Raw genomic sequence first — 13,357 nt, forward strand, 5'->3', positions numbered from 1 at the left:
TAGGCACCCAAAAAAATGATTGCATTTTCATTAAATTGTATAATTCAATTCAAACTTCAATCTTCATTTCACTGTGTGCTTTGTACACCCAAGCCTCTCTCCAATAAAATACTGAATAGTCTGACAAATTAATGATAAGCTTGGGGAAAAATGTTACAATTTTTTTTACAAGATGCAGTAGGATAAATTGAATGTTTATGCACAAGCAAAAAACAAAGAATTACATTCTTTAGGCTCTCTCTCTCTCTCTCCTCTTACAACAATGACATCACTTTTTATAGGTGGTAAGTGGGTGACCTTAGAATCCTGGCAAAACTGAGAGGTCTGCTATCCCTCTTGGAAGGTCAGCAATATCTCTGAGCAGAGCAAGCCTGTTTTTTCTAATTCTTTCTTCTTCCTGCAAGCACAATTATTTTTCATAAACAAATGAATGTTGAAGTGAAACTGACCACATCTAAATCAACAGAGAAGAACTGCAAATGGAATGCACAGTTTTTTTTTTTTTAAGTGAATTAATAACCAAAACCAATTAGCATTATCTTTTCTAGCTCTACATATTGCCCAAAATCAGATTTTAAAATTTCAGAATAGCACTATTACAATGAAAAATGCTCTATGAGCTGATATCAATAGCCTCAGGATCAACTTAGTTAATATTATTAGCAGAATTACTACTACTACCACTGCTACTCAGAGCATTTATTTTATTTTATAATTAAATAAGGGAAAAACCTGTTACAATTTGAAATCATAACTTAAAGTCAAGAGTTTAGTTCATTTGGGGCAGTGTGGATCCACACATGTAATAAACAATGCCCATTAAATAATGCTCTCATGTTTTTCCAGAAGACCTGGCTGTATCCTCAGTAAAGCAAACGAACTTTTAAGCACCAGCAATAAGCTTGTGACTAAAATCCAAAAGGCGTATGTTTGACAAAATCAGCTTTGCTTTTTAACAAGCTGGCAATAAGTAATTCTCAAAACTTTTTGAATTTGTCTATCAGGAAATAAAAAAGTTATCTTGAAGCATATGATATGTGACTGGAACCAGCATTGTGTCATAGAATCTATGGAAACTGAAGCTAATAAACTGTCTTGTAAGAAGACCTTGCATATGCATAACTATGGACCGAGAACAGAGCTGACTGTCCCTCAGCTCTACCTGTTGAATTAATGTCACAAAAGCATAAGCTAATAGAAAACAGCCAAGCACCATATATCAAGATGAAACACAGTAAACACTCCTCTCCCTCCACGTGCATGCAATGACCTTTAACTAAATGTAGCCTTGAATGTGCAGAAAAGAAGAAATCACTACAAATGAAGATTGTCACTAATCTAACTGAGGAACTCAACAAAAGATAAGGCTTTGATACCACGTGGGGCTGAATACGTGAGATTTTTAACTATTTAATAGGGAGATAAAGTGGAGATAGGGTTTGAACTAAAGACTAATGCTCTAATACCATGATAAACTATCACTTGTTTTAAAAACTTTAAACTATTAGGAAATGGTGAATTTAATCACTTAACCATTGTTCTAACAAATCTTGTAGGAAACAAATTCAGCAATGTATCAAAATAAGCAGCTGACACTGGGATTTTTTGAACTCAATAGAGATGCTCAACATGCAAATTCAGTTACAAGCAGGTTGGGTCCGGTTAAGTTTCCGCAACTCCAAATCAAATTAAAAAAAAATTAATGTACATTAATTATCAGCTAATCACCAAAAGGAATTGGTCCAGTCTTTTATACCTCGTTGCAAAATATAAACAATTTGAAATTTGACAAGAACCTTACAATCACAAGAATTAAGTATAAAATGTGATGGATAAGTACCTATATAAGCAATAAGCTAAGAAGGTAACATAATTAAGCATCCAAAATTTGATCTACATGTAGGCATATGAATGTACTGATAAAATACACGTTGTACACATGGTTGCATTTTCTCATGCTATGCAAAATGAACAAAACACTGTCAGAAAATAACACACACACACAATGTGTTTGCGTTTGTTGTGCACGTAAATTTCATTATATCTTATGAATATCTAAATATGTATGCAACAACAACTACCTAGCCTTAGTCCTGAAATTTTTAAGATCAGCTATGGATCTTCAACAGATTAGTCAAGATCAGCCAAATGTATTTTTACTATACATTTACGCAACTAGAACATAAATAGAATTGGAAACTCATTAAAATCTAGAGATACTCAACAAAATAAACAAATATTTGTGTTTCAAAAGATATGCAACTTTGATCTAAACATCAAATTTAGGTTCAATTATAGTCTTCCATTACTCTTGAAACCTAAAACATAGCTTGTAAATTGCCATAAAACCTATTTATCAGGCTACTCCAGGTATGAATGACATTGTTTCTTCTTATCAAAAAATAAAAAAAATTTGGATGACACTGTTTCTCATTCTTTCAAGCCCCAAGGGTGTGATTTCCACCTAGTACATGTCAACTTCTAATGTTACATATGCTCATTCATGTAAGTGACAGGTAAGATAACATACCACCATCACAAAGACATGGTTAAAGAATTCTTCAAGTGGTTGTACTAGCTGTGAAGATATTTCAACAAAATCATCTATCTCAATTCCTGTAGGAGGACAAAAATGGTAGATCTTATAGTTAGTTAAGCAAATTGTGGCCACCAGTTATCCATAAAATCAGAAAGAAACAGGCATGGAAAAAAAACAAAAAAACCTGAACTACACAGAAAAAGGAAATATAACAGAAAGAAAGAAATACCAGGATGGATTTTGTTTTTAACTGACAAGAAAGCGCTCCATAGAGCTCTCTCTTCATTTGTCTCGAAGGCAGCCTCATCAACCTAATAAAGACATATTCATCCATTATAAGGGGATAGGCTAAAAATAAATCCTTAAAGGTATAAGATATATTTCGTAAAGAGCATTGTCCCAATATTAAGAATTGGATTTTTTTTTTTAAATAGTAATGAAACTTTATTGAAGAAAAGGAACTACTTCATGCACACAGGATTCTACAAAAAACAGTCCTAAAGAGAGACAATAAATGAAAGTTACGGTCTAAGAGAAAGAGAATCAATGAAGTTTACACAGAATGCATCTCACTATGGCCCAAAACAGAGGACCATTCAAAAAAAATTCTTAGGAAATATGATTTCAGCTGAGTTACAGAGGCATCTACACCCTCAAATGCACATTGATTCCTCTCCCTTCATAAAGTCCACTACAGGCAAAATGGATCTAAGTTCCAAAAAAATTAAGAAAGTTTACCAAACCAATTCCCCCGCAACCAGAAAGTAGCTCAACAACACTCTTGGGATTTAGCATTGCTTCTGCACATGCAACATCAATTACTAGAGTGATCTCATTCTTATTTAGATTGTCACTGGTTAGAATATCTCCCATGCTGCGGCCCAGACAAAAATGTTTCCCCTTTTGGAGCATTTTTTGCACCAAATACTTTTTCCAAGGAAATGTCATTTCCCTTGTGCCCCTTAAAGCATCACAGTATGAGCAAACATCAAACTGACCATAACTAGTCAACCTCCGGTTCGTTCGATCCAGACCCTCACTATTGGGAATAAGATACAAACTGAACAAACATGACTCATTTACAAACTGAGGTAGAGGTATACAAGTACATGGGTTGGCACAAACATGACTCATTTAATAATCGTGTCAACACGCCTCAACCCCAACACAACATGTGTATTAAGAGAGTTAACACAAGACAACCTACATAACATGCTTAATAAACAAGTCTTGTTGAATTGACTAAAAAATTGACATGTTTTTATATTTTATAAGCACATAAATTATAATAATTATAAAAAAATATACTTCAATTAAAGTACTAATAACATATAATTGAGAAGTTCTTAATTCAACATGGTGAACTTCCATCCTAATGTAGAAATACAAAACATAAAAAAATTAATATTAGATGAGAGCTCTTCTTTTTTTTTTTTGGGAAAAAATGTTATGAACAGTTATTCACAATAGAATTTACCAATATAGACATTAAAATTCATTTAATTACTCAGTTCTATATTTGAATTCTAATATGTGTTGGATAAAAAAGACAATTATAATATGGGTTAAACATGTTTGTGTCAAAACGGATCAACTTGCTTTGACAAAAATAATGAACTAGGTCATTTCAAGTTAATTGTGGATTAAATGACACAGAATTGACCCATTTCATGATCGTGTCAAAGCAGGTTTACCCTCTTTGACATGAACCCATTTACACTAAATACTAATCCACAAAAAATTGAGTTGTGTTCATAGATCATGTCAAACTATGTCACCGAATAACATGACTCTTCTACTTGAGAATATAAATCACTCAGAATTTGGACTAGGTCTCCTGGAGCTATTTTAGAATGTTAATCAGCATTCTGAAGAGGAGATTATTGCTCCACCTTAATATTGTTGTAGCTCCAGTACGCTTTAAAATATATATATATATATATATATAATAATTAGATAGTTAAACTTCAACTAAACTAAGCAACCTTAAACAATCAACACTAACTAACTTATCCAATTATTATTATTTTTAAATCAACATTAAATAAAAATCAAGTGATTTCCAATTGTAAACAACCCGGCCTTCAAATCTACTAAAACCTTGAGGTGGACACCCCATCAAGCATAAATTCTTAAACCATCCTCTGCACAATAAAGATAAGAACATTTGAACCCTAACAAATATCATTGCATACTTTCCACTACATGCTCCAAATAACTGACCAAAGGCAGCTAATTCAATGATAAATGGAGCTGGGAGAGTTAATGATATGGATACCCCAAACCAGGCGCTAATATCAGTCAAGCTGAGAGATGGAATTATACCATATCATTTGAACTAAGTAATTTTGTTGTCGGAGAAGCAGAGAAAGAAAATGAAAATCCACGGTGTGACTGACATTGGACCAACACATGCTTAACATAAACACACAAATTATATTGCCCTTCTGGTTTTTGCAACATGCACCACCAATTATGGCCTAAAAAATACCTTTGGCAAAGAGGCAATGGACATCTGAAATGGTTACACATGCAAAGAATCAAGCTAGACATGTCAAAAATGTAAAAAACGAAAAAAAAAAAATGTAATACAAAATACAGAAAAGATGTCTGCACTTGAACACTAGAAGGACGGGTAGCCACACACTCACACCATAGAACATCTTAAAACAATTAAACAAACAATGACGAGCACTGCTACACATGTCAGAATGTAAACAGACAAAAATAGACCTATGAAAATACAAAGTCAGGAACTAGATAAATTTCAGGCCCAAAAGATAAGGCTTCTATAGTAGAAAGAAAAAGGTACCTCCATATCAGGGTCCACTTCCTTTCCACGGACAATTCTTGTTGGACGAGAATATGCTTCAACAACCTTTGGAAAAAGATTGCCTCTTGACAAGGATGCCATCTAGAACCAATTTTTTTAGACCATTAAAAACTAATACATAGTTCAAGAAAATTGTAAAAATGTAAAAGAAATATCTCCCATATAAGTCCTTTTTCTTTAAAGTAAATATTTAGAAAAGGCACTGAAGCCATGTATATGCAATAGATTTTTGTAATTAAATCTTTTACTCAAGAAAAAGAGACCAAAAAAAAAAGGAAAGAAAGAAAGAAAAGGAAAACCATTTTAGAGCAAGGATTGCAAAAGATGGTAGATAAAGAAATTTAAGGGTATCAATATCATATCCTAATCCCAGCTCACAGATCAGAGCCTCCTGGCAGCTTCTGGTATCTATCTATGGTATCTCTGAAAATTACAACCACATTGATCTAAGAGATTTATTATTTTCAAGAAAGAGTGCAGGACTGCATAAAGAAAAGAATTTTTTTTCAGCATAACTTTAATGTGGTGGTTGAATCTATTAAGTAGTTATTTGCAGCAGACACTGGTCAATATATACTAAAAAGGAGTATAAAAAACGTCATTTACCTTATTTGCTGACTTTGCTGCTAGAGAAGGCAAGTTTGCCCGCTCTGCAAGGATAGAACGAACCACTTCTGAGCTTATTCCCTTATCAACCTGTAACCAAATCACAGCCAATTTGTCTAAAAGTGAGCTCAACATCTTGTCAGAATATATTACATGTCCTCAAATAACATACTCTGATTATTAACAAAAATTAATTTACAGGATTAAAAATTGCAATGAGTAAATAATAACAGTAAGCCAAACAGATTATCTGACATAATACAGTTTAAAAAAAGCTTATATTACTGGAAACTACCACAATTGAACATATAGAAAATTTGGGGAGTAGAAAACATGCACATCTCCCTTTTCAACCAAAAAAAGGAGAATACCAGATCTAATGATTGTTTCAATAAGTAGCTGGAGATGGCTGTAACCTCTTAAACATTATGAATTCAATCTATTGTAAAGACTTCAAGTATGGTTAGTTTCCTCACCAATGGTCTTTGAACCAAATGACATCTCCTGTCCTCATGAATAAGGGGTGGAGGTTAAGGTTACCGGTTCAATTTACCATAGGTGTGACCGTGTGAGTAGTGTTTACCTAGCAAGATAAGTTTGGATCAGTACATCTTCCTTTCTACACACTTATTCTGGGTGGCGTGCCCATTTTCTTTTATATTTTCCAGATGAGCATGGTGGATAATCAGCTATATAAACTGAACGTCAGAATTTGCAGTCACTGGTCAAGCATTAACCACATTTTTGTTCAAGATAAATGTATTCAGACAAACTATGAAGAGTAGGCAAAATTTCTGTGAAGTATTGGTACTAAAAGTCTAAAACCATGCCTCTCAGCCACTGCTGTCATAGCTCAGCAGAGAAGGCAACAAGAGCAGAATGGGGAAGGAGTCTTAGGTTTGAGTCTTAACACTATGCCCCAATAGTACCATTCCTTGTTTTCTGTTGAATATATTATTTTTAGCAAAAGTAATTGCAAGGGATGGCATATATAAGAGTTGTTCATATATAGTAGCAATCAAGAAACACATGCAGAAGTAGAGTAACAGAAACCTACTCAAATAATCAGTTGTATGCCATTATGTGGCAATGGTATTTATAGTGGTAACCATAGGAACTGTGATGTCAAATTTTGATACAACTCTAAAAGGGTGTTTGTACTTACATCCTCTATTGTACTGGCATCTACTTGAATGGGTTGGACTTCAGCAGCGAGTTCCAAAGCTTGTTTTAGATCCAGATTTTTATCCTTTTCTACCAACAGTTGGACCTAAAAGAAGCAAATTCAGCATAATTGAGTATAATTATCACAGCCTCACAGCATTAAGATAATAATAACTTACAAGACCATAAGAGATTCTTCGTAGGCCAAATGGATCATTGGTGGAACTAGGCTGACAACCGGCAGCAAATAAGCCAACAAGGCTATCTAATCTGCAGAAAACATATTACATGAAGACAAACTGCAAGCAGAGTATCCTTGTTGAAAAGAGTAAGCATCTGGTGCAGTTTAATAATCTTCTCTTACAAACTCATGTCTAACCCAGGACTAAAACTACCCCCTCCCCATCACTCACCCCCCCAGACCCCTTTCCAAATAAAAAGGATGACAATACATTAGAGAATCTATGCATGCATGCCATACAAAGGAACTGTGCCTGTTCTAGGGCATTAGGCTATTTGAGCAAGATCTGATGACTTTATGGACCATTTTTTACCCACTACGGAGAGATCTTCAGCTGTTTTTGCATATTAGGGCGTTAGGTAATTGAGAAAGAAACTGAAATCCCACTTCTTTTACAATTTAGAATAATTTTTGGCATAGACAACTCAAATGCTCTTATCAAGTCTTATTCATTCAACTTCTTCAGTGGACCTTGAGAAAAATTTTACCTACGAAAACAAACCATGCTTTTCTCGCCAGATTGCAACTCCATCCAGTTGGTTTTGCTTTTTTAATCTTTTTCCCCCACTTTTTTTATAAGCACTAAAAATTTTATTAAAGGACAAAATATAAATACAGAGGATGAAAATACTACATCCTTTGAAGAAATTACAACTGAATATTCAAAAATGAAATCCAAGAAAGAATCACAATGTAAACTGCCCAAAATGCACCACAAGTCAAACAATAAATGCAGGAAAATGTTTTAAAGTAAGTTTCTTCTTTCTTTTTTCTTCTTTAACTAATACACCATATGCCCAAAAAAGGAGAGAACTATAAGCCCTCTTTATTCAGTTTTAAAAATTTTAAGCATTTTTGAGCAAACACATAAACTCATATGGTATACATTTAATTTATCCAAAGTAAAATTTTAGGTCAAACTACAATATTGGTCCTCAAACTATGCATCTGCCTGAACTCTCAATAGTTTCAAAGTTCTGGAAGTTCTGAAAATGTCTCAATGTGCCTTTACCCTAACTTTTATTAATATGTGAATGGCAATCACTGACGTAGCACGTGTTTCTTCAAGTCGTTATAATACTCATGACATGTTAGGCCACATGCAGGTCTCACATAATCAGAATATATTGAGATATGTGAACTTAAAATTAAAGAATGTAAAACAAATAGAAAATATTTGTGGACCCTAAACCCTTATTTTTTGAGAGCACCATGTGGCTTTACTTATTATATCAACATTATAAAGTCATATACAAAAAAAATTTGCCACATCAACAATTGTCTTTTGTGTTGTGATGGAAAGGTAGGGTAAGGATAATATTGACTTGATTTTAAAACTTCATAATTAAATTGAAACAATTGATAGTTTAAAGATTAATTTCATATCTAACACATAGTTCAAATACCAATATTGCATTTTGACCTAAATTTTATTTAGCAACCAATGAGCCTGAAAGGGATAAGTAAATGAACTTATGATTTGAGTTTCACCTGTCAGCAATTGCCAAAACTATCCCTGCATCAGTTGCCGGAAGAATGTCCCCAGAAAATCTAGGAAGTGTGATTTCATACAATGCCTCTGCAACCTGCAACACACAAAGCACAGAAACTGAAACAAAAACAGAGTATATTATATTAAGTAGCACATGTGAGGGAATTATACATAAATTCCTAACAAAAAAGAAAAAAAATACATAAATGAAACCCGAAAAGAAGAAATAACAATTAAAAGTAAGATGAACCTGCTCTGGATAGCCATCTCTAATAGCATAATGGCGGGCCATTATTCCTGCGAGAGAAGTAAATTCTGTGACAACCGCAGTAGCAAGATCTGACATAGCAAGTGATGCAGCAACCTGAAGAACTTGAAGCATATCTTCATCAATTTGCAGAGCAGAACCTAGTTTGGTAACCATATTCTGAATGCGAGTCATCTTGTCCAGCATTGTTCCTAGTTTCTCCTATTGTATTTCAAGTTATCAAGATGTAAGAGCTATTAGAGAAGGGAACAGTGTCAATTCATCATCAATCAGATATAATTCCAGCACTTTCAAAAATCACTTTTGATCTTAAAGTTTCCCCCACCCCCTTTTCTTTCAGGGGAAAAAAATCCACTGAGCACTACAAGCTTACAAGAGTTTGTTCAATTATTATATAAACGAAACAGTGTTAAAAAACAGTTACATGCTGAACTTTCTAATTCAAAGAAGACAACAGCAAAATTCTCTAATTCCCAAACATATCATCTCTCCTTTCTCATGGATTAAAAAAAGAAAGAAATAACCTACATGGAAAAGAATCCCTTTCAATTTACTTCGGAATTCTGAAATTTTTTTACGTGTATCCATCTCATAAAAAAATTTAGCATCTTCATAGCGAGCTCTGCACAAAAATGAAACGCTTTGTCTCATATGACAGCTCAATACAAGAATAAGATGGAAGGCATAATAACAGTAATTCCAAAAACATATGCAAGCACTCAAAGTAGATTCATGAGAATTGAAATTTCATGCAAAAATGGATAGGCTCAGAAACACCACACCAAAACCTTATGCCCGTGGGACTCACACTAGGTAATGGCTGTAAAATACCATTTTAAAACCTTATGCCTGCAGGACTCACAATAGGCAATGGCCTTAAAATAACATACAGACAGAAACTTGGACCTAATTTGCCTTGTCAAAACATCTACAACTTCTGATTTAGGTGGAGAAAAAAGAAATCACTTCTAAAAAGATCTATAGAATTTTTCCTTTGCCAAAAGAAATTTAAGGAGCTATGAGAAGTTTAACAGATCATATCCTCCTCTATTGACCAAAGAAAAAAAAAGGTGAACCAGTGAGAACCTTGTTTACCTGAGTACTGCTTCATTTCCTTTTCTCACTACAGTCTCATCAATTGCACCATTTGCCACCTAAAAGAAAAACTCATGTCACCACACTACTTACAAACAGATCAACCTTGACACTTTAAGAGGAAAAAAAAAGGTTATAATGTAGATATAACTGGTAAGAATGTCTCACAGCAATGAAGTATGGCAATAGCCTTCCAGTGTCATCACTAATAGCAAAGTATTTTTGGTGCTTCTGCATAACCTGCATAATCGTACATAACAGTCAACAAATGATGCACAAATTTCTAACCCCACATTAAAAGTCTGATAAACTTTTAACATCTTACCATAGTTAGAAGGTCTTTTGGAAGCTCTAAGAATGACTCTTTAAACTTCCCAAGTACTGGAACAGGCGCCTCAACAAGATTTACAACCTAAAATATTATGCAAACAGATATACTAAGAACTTTGTTTTTACCAGAAGTAAGCACAGTTAAAGAACATGCCTATTGAACAAATTTCACCAAAGGAGAACACATCTATAACCTCATCAAGTAAGCCCTCCTTAAAAAGTATGTGTCCATTGACACTTTTTGCTAACACATTAGAGTGCTCCAAAATCTTTTTCTTACGTTCCTGTAAGAGAAAACAAAATCATTCAGAAATTAAGTTTTGCTAATTCTATACTTCTTCTTCTTCTTTTTTTCTTTTTTGGAAAAGAATACAAGAAAAACGAGAAAATGTTTTTAGCTGTCCTTAGTTTTGCAGAAAATAGAAAAAGCAAGTTACTTCATAATACCTCAATTTCAACATTGATTCCAGCATTCCTCATAACTTTAGCATAAGATTCTGCACTTTCTACCTGTGAATAGTATTGTGGAGCTTTGACTTAATCAAGCATCTTAGACTTGGAAAACAAAGAGCAACACCTAACACAACCCACCCCTCTCCCCGCACAGGACAAAATGCACCCACCCTCACCTTTAGAAGTCCAGGAATATAAAATCCACAAATTAAATAGGTATACTAAGAAATCATCAATATGAACAGATAAAAGAAATCATAATGTGGGAAATAGAGTGATATAGCCCTCAAGCAACATTCACAAATACTGTTAAGATAGAATCTACCAAAGGGAGGAAAAAGAGACATGGCCAAAATTTGTACTAAAAAAGAATTAAACGATTTGTAGCCACTTATTTGCAAACCTAATAGAGTGCAAATTAAAGGTTATAATCAAAATTGTGAATTTAAAACAAAAATCTTCAGATCTGTATAAAACAGGACAATTATACAAGCGAACAAAATTGGCCACAGCTCAATCAGTTGTACTTTCTTTGATAAGATTTGGCCCCAAGAGCAGGAAGAAGGGGAAATTTGAACTCGTAACCTAACCTCCACATTATGAGCTGTGGTCCTCAGCCAATTGTGCTACCCTTTGAGGTAGCCAATTAGTTATCTCTAAAGGAAGAAAGGAAAGATATCTGCATTGATCTTTGTGTGTGTATTGACTACGGGTTATATGATGAACACAAAAGATAACGCAGTCAATCCTGTCACAGTTTTTCTATATTCCCTTCAATAAGAAAATTGATTCACTCGAGATTTGAGTAGTTAGATCAACCTTTGGGGAGGGGGAGATAATTATTTTTTTAAGATATACATGACTACATACACAGATACATAAACCAAAAATGAAATAGATACCTAAGTAGCCCAAGTAAAATGCAGAGGAAGCTGATTTTGGAAACTGAAAAAAAAAAAAGTATAAATTTTACCCACATACCATGAGAGTAGCTGAAGGAGTATTACGAAGGCCATAAGACAGGTTGCCACTACATCCAAAAAAAAAAAAATTGTAAGTACACTATAAATACACGCAAAAGGAAAAACCAAATCCACAAACAACTTTTATATGCATTTCCCCCTAATAAGCCAAACAATAAGATGCATTTTAGCCAGTGATTTAACCACAAAAGGAATAACTCTAGACAAAACAAGCCATGCACCACAAAGTTCTATTCTGCCCTTCTCTTTTGGCATTGAAACTGTCTTTTCTAGAGGAAACATGCATCTATTGTCAGCACATGACCAAATCAAGCAACTTGTTGACCAACATGAACTTTCTGAATAGTCTACAAATGCTTTTTTCTTTAGTATTTTTTTATAATCCCATTAGCTTTTTTTTTTGAAAACTTGAGTATTAGCCCATGGACTAAATTTACATAATAGGTTGGGTTGCATCAATCTACCAGTTACAAGTATGAGAATCTCACCTAGTAAAAATTTCTCCTCAAAATAACTAATAAAAAATAAAGCTTCAAGCACCTATAGATGAACCCCACATTGCTAAGAAGGGAGGATGGATGATAGTTTATAGGTTTCCAAGCTACCTTGGGAATTGTGGGGTGGGCTAAAAATGTACAATTATGAGCCTCATCCTCCCCTTCTCTCCTTCTCAGAATATTCTTTTAAGTAAAATATTTCATTTAAAAAAAAAAGATCCTCTCCTCAAAATTATTTGGTGAAAATCAAATTTCTAGCATCAGTGCCTAGGTCTCCAAAGGTAATTCATTTCCTCCATTGACAACAACTCATTTGTCAATAATAACATTGCAATATCCCTAAATGCAACAATGCCCCACTTAGTGAATCAATTTCTTAGGTCCATAATGAATTCCATTTCGTTGTAGATCTTCAAAATGATAAATAAACATGTTTCTAACAAAGACTGCTGATTATTGATTCAGGGAGATGTAATGCCATCCCCATAATGAACACTATACTTCAAAACCCTTAAATAAAAGCTCATGTTGCAACAATGGAAAACGTAGCCCAAGACAAGCCAAGCCAAGCCAACCCACTTTATTCGAAATACAATTGTGCAATTATATATCAGAGAGAGAGAGAGGAATACAAGTAAGCATGATACCTCAAAACTCCAGCAAACATGAATGGCACAACTACATCTCCATGGAGGGCCAAAATCCAGCGAATAGGTCTGCTAAACATGATCTACATATTAACAGCAAGGGCTTGATTAGCAAATCCAGCAAACTAAAAATATAAATATATTGACCAAAAATATAGAATAACCACGACAAATAATTTTATTGCTTATTAAAAAAGCAGAATTAAAAA

At 33.9% G+C, this 13,357-nt stretch overlaps 1 pseudogene across 1 annotated transcript in view; it reads right to left on the reverse strand.

Annotated features, from left to right (window-relative positions):
• Positions 1-13,357, reverse strand: part of LOC115983203 — a 37,059-nt pseudogene continuing 23,702 nt past the window's right edge. Inside the window, exons 19-35 of the transcript XR_004089908.1 lie at positions 13,149-13,231; positions 12,003-12,051; positions 11,016-11,078; positions 10,763-10,852; positions 10,564-10,650; positions 10,407-10,478; positions 10,239-10,297; positions 9,672-9,765; positions 9,126-9,344; positions 8,875-8,969; positions 7,322-7,412; positions 7,140-7,248; positions 5,979-6,094; positions 5,352-5,453; positions 2,769-2,850; positions 2,531-2,616; positions 1-397 (exon numbers count right to left, since the gene is read on the reverse strand). The product of XR_004089908.1 is annotated as a glycine--tRNA ligase, chloroplastic/mitochondrial 2-like (transcript). The remainder of the gene's footprint in view (positions 398-2,530; positions 2,617-2,768; positions 2,851-5,351; positions 5,454-5,978; positions 6,095-7,139; positions 7,249-7,321; positions 7,413-8,874; positions 8,970-9,125; positions 9,345-9,671; positions 9,766-10,238; positions 10,298-10,406; positions 10,479-10,563; positions 10,651-10,762; positions 10,853-11,015; positions 11,079-12,002; positions 12,052-13,148; positions 13,232-13,357) is intronic.

Source organism: Quercus lobata, chromosome 4 (assembly GCF_001633185.2).
Source record: "Quercus lobata isolate SW786 chromosome 4, ValleyOak3.0 Primary Assembly, whole genome shotgun sequence".
NCBI classification, from domain to species: Eukaryota; Viridiplantae; Streptophyta; class Magnoliopsida; order Fagales; family Fagaceae; genus Quercus; species Quercus lobata.